Source organism: Spermophilus citellus (genome assembly GCF_964194105.1).
Source record: "Spermophilus citellus genome assembly, chromosome: 1".
Taxonomy (NCBI): domain Eukaryota; kingdom Metazoa; phylum Chordata; class Mammalia; order Rodentia; family Sciuridae; genus Spermophilus; species Spermophilus citellus.
This window is the reverse complement of record NC_138182.1, coordinates 191,611,608-191,624,722: the sequence shown is the minus strand read 5'-3', so window position 1 is coordinate 191,624,722 and position 13,115 is coordinate 191,611,608. Positions and strand designations below refer to the sequence as shown.

The 13,115-nt window shown below is 38.5% G+C and overlaps 1 protein-coding gene across 5 annotated transcripts in view; it reads right to left on the bottom strand.

The window, feature by feature from the left end:
- The window catches only part of SIL1 (SIL1 nucleotide exchange factor), a 269,257-nt gene that overhangs the window by 221,423 nt on the left and 34,719 nt on the right, over nucleotides 1-13,115 (bottom strand). Inside the window, exon 1 of one of the 5 annotated variants that reach the window (XM_081309503.1) lies at nucleotides 6,292-6,311. The exons of the other annotated variants lie outside the window; for them this stretch is intronic. The gene's annotated coding sequence lies outside the window, so the exon portion shown is untranslated. Of the gene's footprint in view, nucleotides 1-6,291; nucleotides 6,312-13,115 lie in introns of those variants that run through there. 5 annotated transcript variants of the gene reach the window in all.

Sequence of the window (13,115 nt, the reverse complement as noted above, 5' to 3'; positions counted from 1 at the left end):
AAAGAAGACCTAAATAAATGGAAAGACATTTGGGGTTCATGGATTAAAAGATTTAGTACTGCTAAAATAACAATACTACCAAAAGCAATACATTGATTCAATGCAATTCCTATCAAAATCCCAGGGCATTTTTTACAGAAACAGAAAAACACATACTAAAATTAATATGGAGTTTCAAAGGACCCTATTTACTCAAAACAGTCTTGAAAAAGAACAAAATGGCATCAGGGGCAAAGTTGGAGAATTTGAAAGTCCAATTTCAAAATTTACCACAAAGAGTTAGTATCGAAATGAGGAAAAACCAAAGAAATAGAACTGAGAGAACAGATTTAAACCCTCACATTTACAGTCAGTTGATTTTTAGCAAGGGTGCTATTAACTAAAAATGAATCAAGATCTAAACTAAAAAGCTAATACAGTAAAATTCTTAGAAGAAAACATAAGGGAAAAACTTCATAACCTTTATCTGGCAATGGTTTCTTGATATGACACCAAAATCACAGGTGTTAAAAGAAAAAAAATGATAAACTGAATTTCAACAAAATTAAAAAGTTTGTGCAGAGGACATTATTAAAAGAATGGTAAGACAAATAGGAGAATGGGAGAAAATGTTTGCTGATCACATATCTGATAAGGGTATACTACCAATAATATATAAACAACTCCTACAACTAACAACAAAAAGACAAACCCAATTTTAAAATGGTCAAAGGACTTACATATAGACATTTCTCCAAAAACATAAATGGCCAGTAAGCACATGCAAAGATGCTCGATATCATTAGTCATTAAAGAAATCAAATCAAAGCCACTTCAAATCTACTAGGCATGTTATAGAAAAGAAAAATAACAGGTGTTTGGAGAGGATGTAGAGACACTGGAACCCTCATACATGCACTAGTGGGAATGTAAAACAGTAAAGCTGCTGTGGAAAAGTTTAGTGGTTCATTAAAAAGATAAGCAGACTAGGGAATGATGTTGACCAAATTATACTGTTATATTGTGTTCAGGAACAACTACATAACAACAAATCCCACCATTATTTACAACTATAATGCACCAATAAAAATTATGGGAAAAAAAGTTAAGTATAAAATTGCCACATCTACTTTTCAAGGAAGACATCCAAAAATCTGAAAACAATGAATCAAACAAATTCTATTTTGAATGTTCATAGCAGCATTATTCAAAATATTCAAAAGGTAAAAATGCTCAAATATTCATTGACAAATGGATTTTTACAAAATGTAGTACATATGTACAACAAAATATTACTCAGCCACACAAAAAAAATGAAGGTCTGATATGTACTACAACATGGATGAACCTTGAAAACATTTGCTAAGAAAAAAAAGCCAGACACAAACAAAACAAATATTCTATTTATATGAACTATCTAGAATAGGCAAATTCATAGAGACAGAAATATCACCAACAGCTAGCTGCTGGGGAGGGAATAGGTAATAAAAGTTATGCTTAGTGGGTACTGAGTTTCTGTTTGAGATGATAAAACGTTTTACAAGCATATAATGGTGAGGATTGCACAACACTGTGAATATAATTAATACCACTTAATTGTATACTTAAAAATAGTCATAATGACAGATTTTATGCTTATATAATTTACCACATTAAAAATGTTGGTAATTGCTAAAACTGGATATTTGGTACATAGATACACTGTGTTGGGGCTGGGGAAGTGGCTCAACTGGTAGCGCTTGCCTGGAGTGCGTGTGGCCCGGGTTCGATCCTCAGCACCACATACCAACAAAGATGTTGTGTCCGCGGAGAACTAAAAGATAAATATTAAAAATAAAATTCTCTTCTCTCTTTAAAAAAAAAAAAAGATACACTGTGTTGTTCTCACTTCTAAAATTTTAAGAAACAAAAATTATATTTTCCATAGTTTTTTCAGATACTCTTTGTCAAAGTCAAGAAATCCCCTTCTTGGGGCTGGGGATGTGGCTCAAGCGGTAGCGCACTCAACTTGCATGCGTGCGGCCCGGGTTCGATCCTCAGCACCACATACCAACAAAGATGTTGTATCCGCCAAGAACTAAAAAATAAATATTAAAAATTCTCATTCTCTCTCTCCCCCCCCCCCTCTTGCTCTCTCTTTAAAAAAAAAAAAAAAAAGAAATCCCCTTCTTTTTCTAAACTACCAGTAAGTTTTATCATGAATGGGTATTTAATTTTATCAAGTGTGCTTTCTATAGCTTCTAAGTTTTACCTTTAACCTACTAATGTGGCAAATTTTATATTTATATCTTCTACTGTGAAATCATCCTTCAATTCTTGGGATAAGCCCAACGTGGTTATTATATCCTTATAGATTTTATTTGCCATATTTCATAATTCCTCTGTATACTCCCATAATTCTCTGTGCAGCTATCATGAGATCCATCAAACTGTATTCTAAATATAAACTCCCTGAGGGCATAGACTCCTTCCTCATCCACTGTTCTATCCCTAGCTAGTGCAGATCTAACACACAGCAAACATTCCATAAAAGCATGGCCAATGAACAAATAAATAAATGAATGCCAACGTGAACAAGCAAGCAGATGAACACCTTTTAAATTTTTTTTTAATTTTCTTTTTTTTTAAAGAGAGAGAGAGAGAAAGAGAGAGAGAGAGAGAATTTTTTTTTAATATTTATTTTTTAGTTTTCGGCGGACACAACATCTTTGTTTGTATGTGGTGCTAAGGATCGAACCCGGCCGCACGCATGCCAGGCCAGCGCCCTACCGCTTGAGCCACATCCCCAGCCCGCAGATGAACACCTTATCCAAAATAGTGACATCTGCCCAGGCAGACATATAAAGCTGCTTTTTCTAAGCAGAAGACATTCCACAGAGGTGTTTACAATCTATAGACTACTGAGTTTGAAACTCTATAAAGTGAACTCTAACCCTAGACTCTCATCCCCACCATTGTGCCTCATTACCCAATCAACAACATTCCACAGGTTAGAGCCTGCTTTCACCTAAGAAGATGCAGCCCTCAGATCACTAATGCTTAGGTCCTGTGCTGGAGTTGGGGGGAAGGTGACATTAGTTTCAAACTTTAAGTGTTCCTCTCAATCTCCCAAGTTTATTCCCAACCATCGAAACAGCTTCATCCCAACCCTGATTGGCACAGCAAGAGCCTATTCCATTAACAATTCACTGCATCAGCAGTACAGAGGAGGAGAGCAATCAGCAAGGGAAACAGCTGAATTATTTCAGCAGCTGTAAATTATGTGTTCTCTCTTCCTTTCCTCCAAGTCCATGTTCAACTGTGCCCCACGCCTCCACACTGAACTTGCATTTATCAAGTATCTATGTCAACTGCAGCAACCAAACTTGAGTTCAAGAAGCAATATTAAAAAGCACTAATTAACTGATACTTAAATAACCATGTTTAATGTCAACAAATCATACTTTAACTTTAAACACCTCTTAGACTATTAGTTGCTTAATTAAATTCCTTAGACTCTTGGACACTGGCACAGAGCACACTACCCTATAGAGCTTTTCCCAGGCCGTGGCCTTGGCAGAATGTAGAAGAGGAGCAGCCCATAGCCCTGGGGAAATGCCAAGAGAGCCCTGATTTTCTTCTAGAGTCTCCTAATGAGGTGGTTTCTCTTCATGGTTTCTGCTGGTCCTCATAGGGCAGCAAGAACATGACAAATAAACACATTCTGAGCTTGGAAAAATGCCAAACCAGGATACAGTTTATTTTTTAAAGTGCATTTTATAAAGGGGTGCTCATAAACCTAAGAGAGTTACTTTTCCCATCTGGCATCTGTTCTTAAGAGTGGTACATCATGAAACATTCAGGCATGTGTACAAAAGGTACACAAGAGGATTTGTGACAGCAGGTTGAGTCAAGGGGCCCTGCAAGATGCCACCAATCAAATCCCAGCCTGCCAGGATTCATCAGCCTGCAACTGACAGGGGTACAGCTCAGATCCTAGAATGGAACATGCAAAGGGACTCTGGGTTCCAATGAGTGAGCTCGTGATGGGAATGTCAGCAGGACCCCAGAAGTCTCTCCTGCCACAATAGTCTCCATGGGGACAGCTTGCCAGCCAGACTTCTCATCCAACCAGATTTGCTAAAAGGGAATGGCATGCTAGCTACCTGCTCATCTAACATATCCGGAAACAGTTTGTCTCACTAACTGCTCCCAGGCAGAGCATGTCTGGCCAAGGATCATGAAGCATTTGGAGCCTAGATTTTGGGCAGCCATTTCCCTGAACCCAATTCTAGTGGGTCATGAATACAATATCATTTTAAGAGCAATAAGGGTATGAGAAATGTCAAGTGGACCTTTGCCTGATTCTTACAGCAGAGACCCCAGCTCATTCTACTTTCCTTACAGGATAATCACTCTGTTGGCCTTACTTTTTCTGTCAATCACTCAGCTCCTCCCTAAATCTTCTTCTATTTTACCTAAAGGCTTACTCTTCCAAAAAGAAGGAAACTCTTTCCAATTATCCATTCCCTCTCTCACTGCTCAGGGATTCATTTTGTGGCAGCTCTCCTTAAAACAGCCACTGCAGCCCCTGGTGATGCCAGCAGAAAACACTGGGTAGAGAAAACTTGGTTAAAACTGCAGATTCTTACCCTGAAAAGCAAACACTCCCACAAACAATCAGACATGAGCCCCAGCTTCAGAAGAGCCAGATGTTTGGGTTGTAGCTCACAGAAATGTGGACAGCATCCAAAAAAAAAAAAAAAAAGGAGAATACCATGCATACACAGCCCAGACATGCTGTTCTCTTACTACCTGCCATTCCTCACCTATGCCAAAGCCATTTCAACCGCAGATGAACAGTTAACAGTCATGCCAATCCAGAAAAAAATATTTTTGCAAAGACCTGTATACCTTCCCATATAAGAGACCTATCAAAAGAGCAAAACTCAGTGCACTGTGAAAAAAAATGAAGAAATCTGTACTGCCTACTAGGAAACAAACATCCAGTCACCATCCCAACACATCCAGAAGATGATATATCCTTTCACACATATTTGTTGAAACATGCTGTATCTCAGATATGTGCCAGGTGCCTGGGATGTGATGAATAAATAAATAGGGGTTTTGTCCTCCAGGAGCTTCTAGGAGGGCAATGGAGACAGATGAGCAAATCAGCAGTTATACAGCAAATATTGAGTTAAAGAGCCCTGTCAGTGGGCCAGGAATGTGATTCAATGATAGAGCACTTGCCTTATATGCATGAGGTCCTGGGTTCAATTCCCAGTAGTAGGGGGGAAAAAAATCCCTGTCGGAGATACCCCTGAGGCAGGAGAGAACAAGATGATTCCTTTAGGGGATTGGGGTCAGGGAAGACTTCCTGGAAAAGGTAAGCTTTGAAGAGTAAAAGGAGAAATTAGCTAAACAAAGACCCTGAGAAAGTCATCCCAGCCAGAGACCAGAGTGCTTTTTGAAGGCCTGGAGGCGTGAAACTATGAAGTGCACTTATTGGAACAAATATATGCTAGAGCAAAGGATTTATGGGCAGTAACCTCATGATAGAACCCTCTTTGACAGACAGTTTAGCTAGGTTTCAAACATATAGTTCACTGTACTTTCTTAGCAAATCTCTCTTCTTTTCAGAACTACATTATGGTGAAGGAGAGATGAGAAAGAAGAAAAAAGAAGACTGCTATAATATAAGCCTGCTATCAGGAGAAGTCGGTCACAAAAATTTGGGAATTCTTATGAACTCTTTTATTTTTCCTGCAGTTCAGTGGTTTGTTTGTTCTGCAAACTCTCCATTTCTAGTTCCCTTAACAGAAGGATCCAGTAAACAGAATCTAGAGCGGACTGTATTACTAACCAACAATGGCCCACCTCGGTGGATCATTTGAATAGGAAAGCAACTTGAGATTCGAAACACAGCCTTTAAGCCATCTTTCCCTGAAGGCTATTCCTGCTATATTCTCTTCTTGTATATATCCAAAGGTGAGCCCTTGCTCCACATGCCTGATCCTCCACTAGAGCTGCCTAGCTTTCTTGTACAAGCCAGAAACCTAAGAGTTCTTAACACCCCTTTTCTTTCTTCCCCAATTTCCAGTCTATCCACTCCTATACATAATCAATTTTGTATACTAAATATCTCCCTTCCCCAATGAGCCTGCTCACAGGCCCAAATTGCTCCAATCACCCTCACCCTCCAGGGGAGAGAAGTCCCCACAGACATTCAGTGAAGCCAAACCCAAGCAAAGCAATGCAATGAGGAGGCAGAAGGCTCACGACTTTAATGGATCTCTTATTTGCTTAGCCCAGAGTTTCTGGAATACCCACCACCATCCAGTCACAGAAGCACTTGTGAATGGCTCTCAATAAAAGTTACTTTTTTTCTTCTGATGAAGAGAGGCACTTGGGCAGCTCATTCAACAGCAGCAGAAGCTAGAAAGTGGGCTACAGGGAAGGTTTGGTACCAGCATGAATCCTCTAGAAATGCCAGTACCTTGGGAGCCCAGAGCCGGAAGCCAACCTATAATTATAAAATCAAATTCCAAATGCCTACCGAGCCTTCATAAGTAGTGGCCACAGGTTTGAAACGGGGCTTGGGAGAGAAGGACCCACCCGTTGAATTAGTCTCCCGTCAAAGGGAAACCGTGTCATCAGACTGCTGCGGAGGAGATAACTTCGTTGAAACAGGTGTGTGATCCCATAGCCTTGCCTCTCCACACATCAGGAAAACTCTAAGAGCCCCTCCCAGCTCTCCTGTGAGTGCTTCAGCCAGCCCGAGGGAATCAGAGGTGGTGCGGGTCCCGCAAGCGGAACTACCGCTCCCACCAGGGCTGACTGCTGAGGTCTCTTGCACCACCTACGGGGAAGTGGATACCAGAGGGCAAGTAAAAGCCGCTGAGGATTCTCAGCCCCAAACTCTACAAGCTTAGGGTCTGAGGGAATGGCAAACTGGAAGAGTGTGCCCAGTCGTTCATGAAAACAGGGCTCCCGGGAGCAGCAGACTTGGCGTGTAGCCAGTATTGTGGTGAGAGGGGCCTGGCTAGAGAAAAAGTGGGAAGTGACTAGACACAAGAGGAGGCCCTAGACACTCAGGATTGGAGACTCGCCCAGTCTGGGAGGAGCTGCTGCACAGTGATTGGTTCCCGCGTATTGACAGGAGAAACTTGACCTGGTGGGCACAGCGCCATCTACTGGAAGAGAAGTTAATCAAACTCTAAGACTGCATTTATTAGGGTTTTTTTCCTTTTTCTTTTCTCCTTTTTTTTTTTTATTTAGGTTTTTTCTTTCATTTTCATTTTTTTCTTTCTTGTTGTTTTATTAATTTTTTTTTACAAAATATTTTTTTAAATTTTTTTTTCTACTAATTTTAATTTAAATTTTTTAAATTATTATTATTATTTTTTTTTAATCTTTTTCTTTTTTAGTTCCTATTCTTTTTCTTCTTTAGTCTTCTCATTTTTCTTATCCCCCCTTTTTTCTTGAATTCTACCTGCCTACTCTCATTCTCTTTAGAGACTTCTTCCCTTCCCTTCAAATACCTTTCCTCCCAAGCATCAAACTAATTTATAGGAGTAAACAGTAACTCAGCAGTCAAACAGAACAAGAAGCAACATGAGCAGCTTCAAAAAACAAGGAAGAAAAGGAGTACAAACAACGCAGGACAGCCTAAATATTCAGGAGGACCTAGAGTCATCAGAAAAATGGTCATATAAAGAACTCAAGGAACACCTAAGACAGATGGAATGGAACCTTAAAGAGGATACAAGACAGCAAATTCAAGCAGCGAAAGAACACATTGAGAATGCATTTCACAAACAGATAAAAGAAGAAGTTAAGCATCTTTATCAGGAGATAGAGATTATAAAAAATAATCAAACAATAATTCTAGAAATGAAGGAAACGATAAACCAAATTAAAAACTCAATTGAGAGTATCACTAACAGAGTGGAGCAAGTAGAAAGCAGAACATCAGATAATGAAGACAAAATATACCATCTTGAAAAGAGTCTAGCCAACTCAGAAAGGCTGGTAAAAAATCACGAGAAAAACATCCAAGAATTATGGGATAACATTAAGAAACCGAACTTACGAGTCATCGGGATAGAAGAAGGTACAGAGATTCAAACCAAGGGAATGAGAAACTTGCTGAATGAAATAATTACAGAAAACTTTCCAGAAATAAAAAAGGAAACAGATATACAAATTGAAGATGCATACAGGACACCGAGCACACAAAATCACAGTAGACCAACGCCAAGACACATTGTTATGAAGATATCCAATATACAGAACAAAGAGAAAATATTAAAAGCTACAAGAGAAAGGAGACAGATTACATTTAGGGGTAAACCAATACGGTTAACCACGGATTTTTCATCACAGACACTGAAAGCAAGAAGGTCATGGAACAACGTATTTCAAACACTGAAAGACAATGGATGCCAACCAAGAATTCTGTATCCAGCAAAATTAAGCTTCAGGTATGACAACGAAATAAAAATCTTTCATGATAAACAAAAGTTAAAAGAATTTGCAGCCAGAAAACCAGCATTGCAAAGCATTTTGAGCAAAACACTACACGAGGAAGAAATGAAAAACAATAACCAAAACCATCAGTGGGAAGTGCCTCAGTAAAGACAGAGGGCAAGGGGAAAGACAATCATGGAGAGACAAACTAAATTTTTTTTTAAAAAAAGGATAAACAATCAAACATGGATGGAAGTTCAAACCACATATCAATAGTAACTCTGAATGTTAATGGCTTAAACTCTCCAATAAAGCGACATAGGCTGGTATCATGGATTAAAAAAACAAATCCAACAATATGCTGCCTCCAGGAGACACATCTGATGGGAAAAGACATACACAGGCTGAAGGTGAAAGGATGGGAAAAAATATACCACGCACATGGTCCTCGTAAGCAAGCAGGGGTGGCCATCCTCATATCGAATAAAATCGACTTCAAGACTAAGTTAATCAAAAGGGATAAAGAAGGTCATTATATACTGTTAAAAGGAACCATTCACCAACAAGACATAACAATTATCAATATTTACGCACCAAATAATGGTGCTGCGACATTCACAAAACAAATTCTCCTCAAATTCAAGAATCAAATAGACCACAACACAATAATTATGGGAGACTTCAACACACCTCTCTCACCATTGGACAGATCCTCCAAACAAAAGTTAAATAAAGAAACTATAGAACTCAATACCACAATCAATAACCTAGACTTAACTGACTTATATAGAATATATCAAACATCATCAAATGGATATACTTTCTTCTCAGCAGCACATGGATCCTTCTCAAAAATAGACCATATATTATGCCATAGGGCAACCCTCAGTAAATATAAAGGGGTGGAGATAATACCATGCATTTTATCTGATCATAATGGAATGAAACTGGAAATCAATGATAAAAGAAGGAAGGAAAAATCCTACATCACATGGAAAATGAACAATATGTTACTGAATGATCAATGGGTTACAGAAGACATAAAGGAGGAAATCAAAAAATTCTTAGAGATAAACGAAAATACAGACACAACATATCGGAATCTATGGGACACAATGAAAGCAGTTTTAAGAGGAAAGTTCATCGCCTGGTGGTCATTCCTCAAAAAAAGAAGAAACCAACAAATAAATGAGCTCACACTCCAACTCAAAGCCCTAGAAAAGGAAGAGCAAAACAACAGCAAATGTAGCAGAAGGCAAGAAATAATTAAAATCAGAGCGGAAATTAATGAAATTGAAACAAAAGAAACTATTGAAAAAATTAACAAAACTAAAAGTTGGTTCTTCGAAAAAATAAATAAGATCGACAGACCTTTAGCCATGCTAACGAAGAGAAGAAGAGAGAGAACTCAAATTACTAACATACGGGATGAAAAAGGCAATATCACAACAGATGCTACAGAAATACAGAAGACAATTAGAAATTATTTTGAAAACCTATATTCCAATAAAATAGAGGATAGTGAAGACATCGATAAATTTCTTAAGTCATATGATTTGCCCAGACTGAGTCAGGAGGATATAGACAATCTGAACAGACCAATATCAATAGATGAAATTGAAGAAGCCATCAAAAGACTACCAACCAAGAAAAGCCCAGGACCGGATGGGTATACAGCGGAGTTTTACAAAACCTTTAAAGAAGAATTAATACCAATACTTTTCAAGTTATTTCAGGAAATAGAAAAAGAGGGAGCTCTTCCAAATTCATTCTATGAGGCCAACATCACCCTGATCCCGAAACCAGACAAAGACACCTCAAAGAAAGAAAACTACAGACCAATATCTCTAATGAACCTAGATGCAAAAATCCTCAATAAAATTCTGGCGAATCGAATACAAAAACACATCAAAAAAATAGTGCACCATGATCAAGTAGGATTCATCCCTGGGATGCAAGGATGGTTCAACATACGGAAATCAATAAATGTTATTCACCACATCAATAGACTTAAAGATAAGAACCATATGATCATCTCGATAGATGCAGAGAAAGCATTCGACAAAGTACAGCATGCCTTTATGTTCAAAACATTAGAAAAACTAGGGATAACAGGAACTTACCTTGACATTGTAAAAGCTATCTATGCTAAGCCTCAGGCTAGCATCATTCTGAATGGACAAAAGTTGAAGGCATTCCCTCTAAAATCCGGAACAAGACAGGGATGCCCTCTATCTCCACTTCTATTCAATATAGTTCTCGAAACACTGGCCAGAGCAATTAGACAGACGAAAGAAATTAAAGGCATAAAAATTGGAAAAGAAGAACTTAAATTATCACTATTTGCAGATGACATGATTCTATACCTAGAAGACCCAAAAGGGTCTACAAAGAAACTACTAGAACTAATAAACGAATTCAGCAAAGTGGCAGGATATAAAATCAACACGCATAAATCAAAGGCATTTCTGTATATCAGCAACAAAACTTCTGAAATGGAAATGAGGAAAAACACTCCATTCACAATATCCTCAAAAAAAATAAGATACTTGGGAATCAACCTAACAAAAGAGGTGAAAGATTTATACAATGAAAACTACAGAACCCTAAAGAGAGAAGTAGAAGAAGATCTTAAAAGATGGAAAAATATACCCTGTTCATGGATAGGCAGAACTAACATCATCAAAATGGCGATATTACCAAAAGTTCTCTATAGGTTTAATGCAATGCCAATCAAAATCCCAACGGCATTTCTTGTAGAAATAGATAAAGCAATCATGAAATTCATATGGAAAAATAAAAGACCCAGAATAGCAAAAACAATTCTAAGCAGGAAGTGTAAATCAGGCGGTATAGCGATACCAGATTTCAAACTATATTACAGAGCAATAGTGACAAAAACAGCATGGTACTGGTACCAAAACAGGCGGGTGGACCAATGGTATAAAATAGAGGACACAGAGACTAACCCACAAAGTTACAACTATCTTATATTTGATAAAGGGGCTATAAGCATGCAATGGAGGAAGGATAGCATCTTCAACAAATGGTGTTGGGAAAACTGGAAATCCATATGCAACAAAATGAAACTGAATCCCTTTCTCTCGCCATGCACAAAAGTTAACTCAAAATGGATCAAGGAGCTTGATATCAAATCAGAAACTCTGCGTCTGATAGAAGATAAAGTTGGCTCCGATCTACAGATTGTGGGGTCGGGCTCCAAATTCCTTAATAGGACACCCATAGCACAAGAGTTAACAACTAGAATCAACAAATGGGACTTAATTAAACTTAAAAGTTTTTTCTCAGCAAAAGAAACAATAAGAGAGGTAAATAGGGAGCCTACATCCTGGGAACTAATTTTTACGCCTCACACTTCAGATAGAGCCCTAATATCCAGAGTATACAAAGAACTCAAAAAATTAGACAATAAGATAACAAATAACCCAATCAACAAATGGGCCAAGGACCTGAACAGACACTTCTCAGAGGAGGATATACAATCAATCAACAAGTACATGAAAAAATGCTCTCCATCTCTAGCAGTCAGAGAAATGCAAATCAAAACCACCCTAAGATACCATCTCACTCCAGTAAGATTGGCAGCCACTATGAAGTCAAACAACAACAAGTGCTGGCGAGGATGTGGAGAAAAGGGTACACTTGTACATTGCTGGTGGGACTGCAAATTGGTGCGGCCAATTTGGAAAGCAGTTTGGAGATTCCTGGGAAAGCTGGGAATGGAACCACCATTTGACCCGGCTATTGCCCTTCTCGGACTATTCCCTGAAGACCTTAAAAGAGCATGCTACAGGGACACTGCCACATCGATGTTCATAGCAGCACAATTCACAATAGCTAGACTGTGGAACCAACCCAGATGCCCTTCAATAGATGAATGGATAAAAAAAATGTGGCATCTATACACAATGGAGTACTATGCAGCAATAAAAAATGACAAAATCATAGAATTTTCAGGGAAATGGATGGCATTAGAGCAGATTATGCTTAGTGAAGCTAGCCAAACCCTAAAAAACAGATACCAAATGTCTTCTTTGATATAATGAGAGCAAGTATGAACAGAGCAGGGAGGAAGAGTAGGAAGAAAAGAGTAACATTAAACAGAGACTTGAGATGGGAGGGAAAGGGAGAGAAAAGGGAAATTGCATGGAAATGAAGGGAGACACTCATTGCTAAACAAAATTACATATAAGAGGTTGTGAGGGGAATGGGAAAATAAACAAAGAGAGAAATGAATTACAGTAGATGGGGTAGAGAGAGAAGATGGGAGGGGAGGGGAGGGGGGATAGTAGGGGATAGGAAAGGTAGCAGAATACAACAATTACTATTAGTGCATTATGTAAAACTGTGGATGTGTAACTGACGTGATTCTGCAATCTGCATTTGGGGTAAAATTGGGAGTTCATAACCCACTTCAATCTAATGTATGAAATATGATATGTCAAGAGCTTTGTAATGTTGTGAACAACCAATAAAAAAAATGTAAAAAATAAATAAATAAATAAATAAAATCAAATTCCAGACAAGGCAATCATGATTCCCCACAACTGCACCCCTTCCTGCCCTGGAAGACAAACTACAAGTATAACCATTGAGCTTAAAAGTCTTCATCCCTATTCCCTCCGCCACCCTCCTATAGTGGCACCCCCTCCTCCACAGAAAAT